The 11,220-nt window shown below is 43.7% G+C and overlaps 1 protein-coding gene across 5 annotated transcripts in view; it reads right to left on the bottom strand.

Annotated features, from left to right (window-relative positions):
- The window catches only part of STAT3 (signal transducer and activator of transcription 3), a 68,070-nt gene extending 58,066 nt beyond the window's left edge, over window positions 1-10,004 (bottom strand). For 2 of the 5 annotated variants that reach the window (XM_043584518.1, XM_043584517.1), the window contains exon 1: window positions 9,643-9,861. The gene's annotated coding sequence lies outside the window, so the exon portion shown is untranslated. Of the gene's footprint in view, window positions 1-98; window positions 251-9,642 lie in introns of those variants that run through there. The other 3 variants (XM_043584515.1, XM_043584516.1, XM_043584514.1) reach the window with 3 other exon arrangements.
- Window positions 10,005-11,220: the final 1,216 nt, after the last annotated feature.

Raw genomic sequence — 11,220 nt, forward strand, 5'->3', positions numbered from 1 at the left:
AACGTTGAAAAAAAAAAATTAAAAAAAAAATAAAAAGTCACATTTGTTTTACCATAAAAAAATTACATTCGTTAATATGGGAAAGCCGTCAAACTCACAATTTTTCTTGCAAATTTTCTCAAATTCTGATTTTCATTCGAAAGCTTAAACTTTGTCATTGGCAACAAACATTATCGGTTGTTTTCCTTGAAGAGACAGCTTCTTTTCTTTCTTTTTTGAGAAAATGTCTAACAATATCCCAGTTGGTCTGTCATTCTTTCAAAGAAAAAATGAAAAAAGCAGCTAGTTGGAGAGTGTAATTGAAATGTTTCCACAAGAGCTCTTCCTTGAGACAACCATCATACTTCCTTACCCAGCAGAAGTGTTTTTTATACATGCCTCCCATTTCATCACAGAGTATCAAAAAGGCACATTCTCCACAGTTGAAAGATAATGAAATTAATATTGTTTACTGTTGTATCATGGACATTCTTAAGTGAAGTCAGTTTTTCTTTCTGAGAGCGCGCTAAGTACAATAACTAGTGTAAATGCCAACTAAATAAAAGGCACAAGTAACATTATGTAAATGGCTTTGAAATTGAACTCAAAGACGCCTCCCCACCATCACCCGCCGGGCGCCCCCCCGGGAGATCTGTGGACCACACTCTGAGAAGTGCCCCTATAGACAACTCAAACAAAAACATCAATGAGCAGCTCCTGCAAGGGAACAATACAAAAACTAAAAAAACGGCTCCTGTCCCCATTTCCCCAAGGACACAAAAGAGTGTGCTGTGTTTTAGGCCTGGCGTGGTAGAAATTAATGGAAGCTGGGCTCTGGCATCACAGGTATATGAACAACACGCTTTCAAAAAAATTGAGTGGGCAGCAGGCACCACGTGAGGGTGGGGGAGTTGCAATATTCCTACCTGCCCAAGTGACAGACTGGAGTTTCATTTAGTGACACAGCTAGGCTTCTCCCTGGATAGAATTAATGCTTCGGAAGAAGAATGTGCATTCTGTTAACAGAAAAGGCACATTCTAAACAGTATGCGTACGATGATTAAAACGTTTAAAGTACAGATGTACAGATTTATTCATATGTGCCTGAAGACAAATATGAGGATATTTACAATATTGTTTTTTCTTTTTTTATATGTTTATTTATTTTTGAGCGAGAGAGAGAGAGTGTGTGTGTGTAAACAGATGAGGGGCAGAGAGAGAGGGAGACAGGATCTGAAATGGGCTCTGTGCTGAGAGCAGATAGCCCAATGTGGGAGTCGAACTCAGGAACCATGAGATCGTGACCACAGCCGAAGTCAGATGCTTAACCAACTGAGCCACCCAGGTGCCCCCACAATATGGTTTTCTGTCTTTATATTTTGCAATCTATGACTATCATTAGATTAAACAAATTATTAAAATAAAAAAAATTTTAAAAAGGAGGGGGGGGGGGCACCTGGCTGGCTCAGCCTGTAAAGCATGTGACTTTTGATCTTGGTGTCCTAAGTTTGAGTCCCATGTTGAGGGGCAGACTGTCCTTAAAAATAAGAAAAAAAAAACAACTAAATAAATTATGACATCCACAGCCTGAATACTACTATGCAGGTCTTAAAAACATGAGGCAGACATAAACACATTCACATGCAGTGTTTGATAAAGTGACAAAAAGTAAGAAACAGAGTTATGTGTATAATGTGCTACTGTGGAAAAATTAGATGTGGGTAACTAGCTGTCCCTGGGAAAGAGATTTCAGAGGATACGGTGAAAAGAAAATTCCACTAACTACAAACTGATTAAACTTTTTTTCCCTAAAATATTGCTTTTACCATAAAGAAACCTGCAGTCTGGGCACCGAAAAACAAGACTGATATATTCTTGCTGCAAATCTGTGGTTAAGACTAGCATTCATCTTTCCTAGGGAAAGGGGAAGTGGTTAAATCCACGGACTGGATGGTGTGTGGGTCTTCTCTCTGCCCCACCTGCAGCCTCATTCTCCCTTGCTTGGAAGATATTCTCACTGGGTATATAAGAATGGTACTCTCATTGTAAATCTTAAGGTAAACTGAGGCAGGAGTCTATGGCATCACACAGCTGTATAGAGGGCACTTCTGATCGTTGGGATATTTCTGCAGAAATAGGATTTTTTTTAAATTAATAAGCTCTGGGGCACCTGGGGTGGCTCAGTCGGTTAAGGGTTCGACTTCAGCTCAGGTCATGATCTTGCAGTTGCCGAGTTTGAGCCCGGCATCGGGCTCTGTACTGACAGCTCGGAGCCTGGAGCCTTCTTCCGATTTTGTATCTCCTTCTCTCTCTGCCCCTCCCCTGCTCCCAACACTGTCTCTCTCTCCCTCAAAATAAAGAAGCATTAAAAAATTAAAAAATAAATAAAAAAAATTAATAAGCTTTACTTTTTTGAGCAATTTTATTCAAAGCAAAACTGAGCAGAAAATGAAGAGTTCCAGGGCGCCTGGGTGGTGCAGTCGGTTGAGCGTCCGACTTCAGCCAGGTCACGATCTCACGGTCCGGGAGTTCGAGCCCTGCGTCGGGCTCTGGGCTGATGGCTCAGAGCCTGGAGCCTGTTTCCAATTCTGTGTCTCCCTCTCTCTCTGCCCCTCCCCCGTTCATGCTCTGTCTCTCTCTGTCCCAAAAATAAATAAACGTTGAAAAAAAAATTAAAAAAAAAAAAAAGAAAATGAAGAGTTCCCATAAACCTCCTGTCCCCCAACAGGTACATCCTCCCCCACTATCGACATGTGGCACCACAGTGGTACACCGAGAAGCAGGGATTTTAGATGGCTCCATGAACCCAGTATTCTTCAACACAGTTATTAGGACCCTAAAGTGTCCCACGTGCTTCTAACCACTTACAGTCCACCCTTATTTATGCACTTAAACACAAAAGGAAATAACACACAGAATTTAGAATAAATATTGATATGGCTTCAGAATGCTTCAATTATTCCACCTGCCCCTATCCATAAGACAGTTACCACCCTAACTATGCTTTATTTGTGTTAAAGTTCCAATAAATTCGCTTTCCCTAAACATATTGATAAAACGGGGCCCAAATACAAAACTGATTTGTCAGACAAAATCAGATTAAATATTTATCGTGTCTAAACCACAAGTAGAAAAAAAAATTCAAAGGCCGACTATTTTAATGCTAACCTGATGCAATATTGCACTTTGTTTGGTTTACCGGAGAGGTAATTACTCGGCTAACATCTGGGCTTTGGGGTTTTGAGGATTACACTGGTGGGGAGAAAAAGGGAGAACAAAGGAAAGTGTAATGCTTTCTGTTTGGTCAGAAAAAGTGTTTGCTAAACAGCAAAAACAAAATTAACATTAGAAAAGATGTGAAAAAAACATGCATTTTAGGAAGATTTCACCTAAGCAGGTGCTCAAGTTCAGACTCAAATCCTCCATTTCTCATAACCAGAATGAGTGGTCAGGAGGTCAGGATACCGAAAACTAATAAAATCAATCGACAAAGCGGGAAAACAGGTGGTTAACACCAGACCGGGCAGGGTTTTCCTAAATTGAGCTCACCTTCGCTAATCTAAATCAGTTTTCAGAAACAGCTTCTACAAAAACTACCCAAATATCCCCCTAATAATTTGTGCTCCTCCTCCACAATAGGGAAGCCATTTATTTACCAGAAAGTTTACTTTCTCTTTCAGGCTCTGCTGGCTTCCTCCTGCCCCACATTCGGGCCAGAAGCAACGGGGCGGCCTTTCTTTCCTGACTTCTCGGATCCCAAACTGGAGAGCTAGTGTGAGAAAACCAGTTTCAAGGAGAAGCTGAGCGGTTCTTCTTAACCGCAAGGCTATTCTGAATACAGATGCGTTTGCAAAGGAAAGTTACAAGAAAACAAAGCTCTACTCCTCCCGTGAAAACATACGCACTCACACACATACACTACATTTGCGCGTGCACACACACACACACACACACACACACACACATGCACGCGAAGGGACAAATCACCTCCCAGCCTCAGACAGATCATTCATTCCACTTGGGATTCCGCCACACCCCCAAACCATGGGCTGCCCCACCTTCCTTGTCCGACTCCTCTACCCCTCAAACCTTCAACATTATCTGTACTTTTGGTGTTAGGAAGAACTCCAAGGGACTGTTAAAATTCCTAAGTGGTAATACATTTTTAATGTGTTGAGTATTACTTAAAATAAATGGACCACAATCATAGGCTTTGGAAGACTCAAAGAGACCTATCACAGGGGCATTCGTGTAAACAGAAATTTACAGTTTGCCTATTCCTTTTACGTGACAGACTCCATCTCCTCCACCACAATGTAAATCCCCCTGGTCCCTATTCATTTAGTTTCTTTCCTATTAGCTTAGAATCTCCTAATTACTCCTTCTTTCCTTTGGGTTATTAATGGCTACCATGAATCATAACTTGCCCGACTTTGTAGGTAGATACTGCAGTTTTTAATAATATTAATTATTAGCACTCACATTTTAGCTATCTGCCAGGCACTGTGCAAAGTACTTTCTATACATTATCTTACTTAATCCTCACAACTGCTCTACAATGGAACCTGGTATCTGTATTTTATGGCTAGAGAAACTGAAGCCCACAGAAGTTAAAGCAACTGACCCATGGTCTAAGAGGTGCTGGATTTGGGATTGAAGCCCAAGGAGTCTGACCTCATAGCCCATTCTTTCACCTCCTATAGCAACTTTGGACCACGAAACCCTGAAACACACAGCCCAAGCATTTCTACACTTATAAGAACAGTTAGTTACCTTAGGACTGCTCAAAATAGAAGTTCCTTGTCCAATGTAGTTGAAAAATCAAAGGTCAGGTAAAAGTTCAGTGATTAGAAAAGACACTTATTCTTATGGATGAGTGTAGCAGACAGAAAAGCCAGATGATGCGTTTTACTTATTGTACTGGGAGTGGGGGGGGGGGGGGCAGATTGCCTTCCTTATTGTTTTTTCATTAGGTGATTAAAAAGAAATTTGCAATAAATATGTCCAAGATATACTGGTAAGTAGAAAAAGAAAAAACCGGGAGAAATACAGACCAAACTATTAACAGGATATATATAAAATACACATAGTTTATTTTTCTACAAATTTAAATTGCTTATAATAGCATACTGTTCTTTTGTAAGCAGGACAAAACAATTTAGTTTAATGAAACATGAACCCAATAATGAACAGAAGAGAAGGGGTAACAGCTTCCTTTCCCCTCCGTTCTGTTCTCCTAAATTAATAACTTCCACTTGTAGCTCCCTGGACACTCTATGCTGTTTTAAGCTTCTGCCCATTCTCGTTCCCTGGCCTTGAATACAACTGTTCATTACTCAACTTTGTCAGGAGAATTCCTATTCATCCTACAAAACCCTATTCATAGGTATTCCAACCTGACAGAGCCCCTCTGTGATAGAGCCTTTTTCTCATCCCTGAAGAGAATTAATCTCTCTTCTGGGACATTTAATAAGGACTTAGATTTATGGAGTTCCTGGGGCACCTGGCTGGCTCAGTTGGTAGAACAGGAAACTCTTGATCTCAGGGTCGTGAGTTCAAGCACCATGCTGGGCATAGAGATTACTTTAAAAAAAAGAGGAAAAAAAAAAAGATTTATGGAGTTCTTACAACGTGCCAAGCATTACGCTAAGCATTTTACCTACATTATCTCATCGAATCTTCAACAGGCCTGGGAGATAGGCACTGTTCTCTACTTTTACACCTAAGACCACTGAGACTCAGGTTCTGACTAGGATGTAGCAGGTCCGGGATCTGATCCCAGACCTGTTTGGCTCCAGAGCACGCACCTTGAACCACTACCCTGCCATCTCCCCTGCCCTGAGTCCACACTGAAGCAGCACACACCCTGGTCCACACAACACCTCCAGTTCTGTGAAACTGTATTTCATTACCCTTGGATGCCGCCTAGCACAATAATTGGCTCTCAATATAAAATACTTGCCGATAATAAATTAATTAAAATAAAACAGAACCGTTTGCCAATCTCACCTAAAATCTGCAGTAATCCTAACATGATAAATGAGAACTGAGCAGAACAGAAATTCATTCTTCCATATGCTATTCCTTTTGAAAACTAGAGACTTTTCAAACAGCTGACCACTAAAGTCCCATCTGACCATCCTGAAGTGTGCCCTAGCAAGCCAAGGTTCATACTGACAGATGTGTAACCATGAGATTCGTTCTTTTCATCATAACCAACAAAGACTGAAACAACCCAGCAATGTCATCCTGCTGGACCTCACCAAGGCTGCTCCAGGACACCAGGACTTCTTCAAGATCTGGGGATGTCCCTAAGTGTTCTTCTGGCGGTTTTTATGAATGACTTAAAAGTTACAGTAAAATTGTATAGTAAATATGGAATGTCTTATGGACATTATATGGAATGTTTTATGTCTTATGGAAGACATAAAATGTGAATGGTCATTTGCAGCCAATTAAAAACCCTAAAAGACACTTCTGCACTGAAGAACATGAATCTGGTAAGTCAGAACACCTCTCTTTGGGAGCTGGCCCAATTTATAAGGTCAGGCCCAACGACAGCTCCCCCAGGGCAGAAGCCGTGTGCGCTGATATACTTTGTACAAATTAACCAATGCCAGGCATGTGCTTGACACATAGTAGGCACTCCACAATTAAACACCAATAGTTGGCCTCAAAAATCTTTAAAGGACGAAAACAACTTCCATGGTCTGGCATTCAAGGCCTCTGGTGAGTAGATACTCCTCCCCTACTTACCTTACTCATCCATCAGGATTTTGTTGGTGTTGTATCACCATACCTCTTCACCCTAAATTCTTTATCCCTATCAAATTCCAACCATTATTTGGGACCCAGATCAAATCTCTCCTTTGGCAAGAAGACTTCCCAGACCACTCCAGGCCTCATAATCTTTCCTTCCTCTGAAGACCTGTAGTGCTTAGTGCAGCACTGTTCAATAGAACTTTCCAAGATAATGGAAATATTCTCTAGCTGTGCCATATATATATGTATACACACACACACACACACACACACACACACACACACACACACATATACACACTTTTTTTAAATACATAATAGCTACCTTGTTGGACAGTACAGGCTTAATGTCTCACCAGCTCTTTGAGGACATGCTGCACTGTCTGGATAAAGCATTTATCACATCCCCTCAGCGGACTGCAAGTTCTGTGAACAAAGCCTCTCATTCTTCATAGCAACTTTGCATTCCAAAAAGTAAATATCTGGTGAATCTGTACACCACCTCTGAGGAAACTATAAGGTAAAAAGGTGCTATAGACTCAGCATCTGGAATGCACTACCTCTGCCCCATCTCGTATCTGAAAGTCAAGCAGAGGCGGGAAGGGGGAGAAAACAACTTTCTGGAGACACAAATGATCACTGATCAAGCCACAAGGCACTCTGGATCAAACGGCATTGTAGGTCACCACTATCCTTTACCTACAAACTTGCCTAAATAAGGATCTCTTTCCATTAGCAAATAGCTAAATTCTGATGATAATTATGCTAACTAAAAAGTTACTTCCCAAGTCAGACTCAGATGCAGCAGACGGAAAAATAACCTAAACAAAACCTACCTGTACTTCTTTTTCCACCTGTTTGTTGGCTATCTCCCTTGGAGTCTTATAGCCTATTCGTGGTATTTCCCTGTCCAGATATATGTTAGCATTTCAGTGACACTTTTCCCAGCAGGGCCTACAATCACTATAAATTAAGACCTAATACTTTCTCTTTTATGGTTGACTAATATTCCATTGTGTACAACTGTAACACATCTTGTCAGTTCATCTGTCAATGGACACTTGGGCTGCTTCCCATATCTTGGCTATTATAAATAGTGCTGCAATAAACATAGGGGCGCAATAAAACAAAAAAGACCTAATACTTAACATAGATAATCAAAATAATACAAAATATACTTAAGGACAAGTTCTACCACTATGGCACTCTGCTGCCTTGGGCACCCACCTTGTTCCTTTAGCCTCAGTTTCCTTATCTATAAAATGAGATTGTCAGGTGAACAACCTACCCCTTGCATGGCAAGTCATAGCTGTGGATAGTTCTAAGTACTCTCCCCAAAAGTACTATATACAGAAATAGAAGATTCATGAATTTGCTGGTGGTTCCCTGTGCCGGATATGCTAACAAATATAGTGACTTTAAGATCAACCCTCCAATATCTACAACATTTTTTTTTTTTTTTTTGTATTCCAGACTTCTTTCTCCCATCCCACTATGCAAATGTCTGAGCAAAAATTCTGCTAGTATTCCAGTCTGGCACATGTAACAAGGAAATAAATGTGTTGACTCAGGGAACACAGACATATTTAATATAAAATAAAACAGAAACTTGGCTGAATCAAGTCATAACACAGTCTAAATCCACATATAAAAGACTGAGATGATTTATAGTTCTGATTTATTCAAACCAATGGTTTACCAGCACAGCCAAGCCAAAAAGTTACAACCCATACCCAGAACATAGCCTGCAGATGCACACATGATAAAAACCAGCAGGTATACATTATGCACATTTTTAATTTAAAAAAAAGTGTGTCAATACCATACACCCACTTGATATAACACAGAGAGATGTACGCTAAACATGGAAAAAGCAACTTGGATGACGGTTTGAATTTTGCTAACTTAAGCCCAACCACACCTCCCAATCACAGGTAAAGTTTGCACACATGGCTTTGCCAAGTCCAGCCTGTCTTTGTTTCCCTCTGCGTTTACCCAAGATCTTGGCTCTAAGACAGAAAACTCCCACTCTCGATTGGTTCATTCTGTCCTATGCAATTAAGCAACACCACAATCCAGTAAACGCAAGGGCTCAATTATTTATCTTCTGGCCAAGTTTACCAGGTGTTTATAAAAGAACAATGTCAAGAAGGAAAGAGGTTTATTTCTTTCTAGAACTGGCTTGATAGGGACTTTGTTTTTAGAAGGGGAGGAGGGAAGCAGGGTTTAACCTAGAAAAAAAGACGGGAGGGAATTTAAAAAGAGTACAAGACTGTCAATTTCCCTACAGGAAACTTGATTCTTATGCAATAATGTTACCCACAGCCAGCGGGGCCGTGGGGGGAAGACACCTATTTGTACCTCTAGAGGGGTACAGCTGGTTCCCAGAGGAGAGGGAACAGGGCAAGGCCGAGGAATTGGCTCAGCTGGGAGACACCGGGCGCGCAGGGGAGCGGGGAGAAAGCTCTTTCCAACAGCCCCCCCGCCCCCGCCCGTGATCTCTGCAGGCGTGACAGTTGCTCCTGTGGCCGGAACGTCCCCAGAGCCCCAGGGAGCAGGAAGTCGGGGGGCTGTCCCTCACTTCTGCCACCCCCACCCTAGAGTGCCCTCGCCCCACTGTTCTCCCCTCGAGCCCATTCTCTTCCTCGGCGTCAGCCCTTTCTCCAAAGAACGAAACTTCCTCCCAGCGCCCCATGTCCTTTCAGAGGCCCGCTCCTGTCATCCCGGGAGTTGTCCCTTCTGAGCGACCCTCGAATCTCCACGTATTTCCCCCCGCCCCACTGAAGTTCGCATCCACAACTCCCCCAAACACTGCAGAGGCTCCCGGCCCCTCCGGCGCCCTCCGGGATCCCCAGACGTGGGGGCCGTCGGGGGGGCGGCCCCACCCTTCACCCCCTTCACCTGTTTCTCGGGCTCAGGCCCGATAGGCCGGGGCTGCGCTTGCGCCGGAATGTGGGTCGCGAGGCTCACTCAGGCCGCCGGGCCTCTCCTAGCAGACGTGGAGAGACAGCGCCGAGCTGGGGTGCTCGTCAAGGATCCGGTTCGGGCTTGCTCGCTCCGCGGCGACGTCGGAACCCCAAACTCCCCCTCCCCGTCTACGCCGCCGCAGCTCCGGAAACCGCTGAATTACAGCCTCTCCAACCAATCCCCGCCTAGCCCCAGCCTGGCACAGACACGCCGCTTCTGCATAATTCATGAGACGGCCAGTTTTCCCGGCCACCCAGAGGCACTGGTGCAAGTACAGTACACCCGAAGCCCCACCCGCTAACCAATGAGGAGAGCCTCTGGGGGAAGGGCGGAGCCAAGAGTAGACTGGGAACGCCCCAGTGCTGGCTGTTCCGAGCGCTTAGTGCTCCTCCCTCCGCTACAGCGGAGAGGGAGCCGCGGCCTTGGGCACAGAAACCCGGGGGGAGGGAGGGAAAATGACCGGAATGTCCTGCTGAAAACTCAGCTGAGTTCCTGGCAATGCGTGACGTCAGGACACTTTAAATGCCCCTGATGCGGCTCTCTTCTGCCCGCTCTCCCTTTTCCCAGCTCTTGCCTCCACGTGGGGGCGAGGTTGCGAGCCACTTACCACGTGGGAATCAACCAGTTAGACAATCCCCAGGTATCGCCAGATCCTCAGGGGGCCCAAAGCCTGAACTGGGTTTCTGGGGACAGCAAAAAGAACATGGGTGACTCCCGCCTGCTTTGAACTTCAGTTTCTGCGTGAGTCGGGACACACACACCCGGAAACATGACGTGGAAATAGAGTAATTACTAGAGTGCGTGGGGAGAGGGTAGTGGATTTAACCCTGTCCTCCGTTCCGCCGCTTCAAGCATCAAACGCCAACGGCTCGCACATTGGCGGGTTCACAAGAAGGCAGACGACAGTGCATAAGAGGATTGACACATGTACACATTATTTTTATGGGTCTGAGCTGAAATACTTGAAATTGCCTGTCTTTTTCTTTTTCGTCCCGTCTATTTCAAATCCAAGTTTTACTGCATCGAAGCCAGTAGTTTATAGGAAATACAGACATTTTATCTTACAAAATAGGGGATGTACTTTGCATAATGGAATGGTGTGTGTGTGTGTGTGTGTGTGCGCGCGCGCGCGTGTGTGCCCATGCGCACGTGCTGTCACTATCAGGGTTTTTTCCTTAAAAAAATTTTTTTTTTAGTGTTCATTTATTTTTGAGAGAGAGAGCGCGAGCAAGGAAGGGGCAGAGAGAGAAGGAGACAGAATCTGAAGCAGGCTCCAGGCTCTGAGCTGTCAGCACAGAGCCCGATGCGGGGCTTGAACTCACCAGCTGTGAGATCATAACATGAGCTGAAGGAGGATGCTTAACTGACTGAGCCACCCAGACTCCCCTATCAGGATTTTTTAAAATCACAGCTATTAATATTCGTACTTATTGTGTTTAATACAAAATGGTATAAAGATGAAAGATGGTTATGGCACCATCCAGATAAGATAACCCCCGATAAGTTTTTTTC

Source organism: Prionailurus bengalensis, chromosome E1 (assembly GCF_016509475.1).
Source record: "Prionailurus bengalensis isolate Pbe53 chromosome E1, Fcat_Pben_1.1_paternal_pri, whole genome shotgun sequence".
NCBI lineage: Eukaryota > Metazoa > Chordata > Mammalia > Carnivora > Felidae > Prionailurus > Prionailurus bengalensis.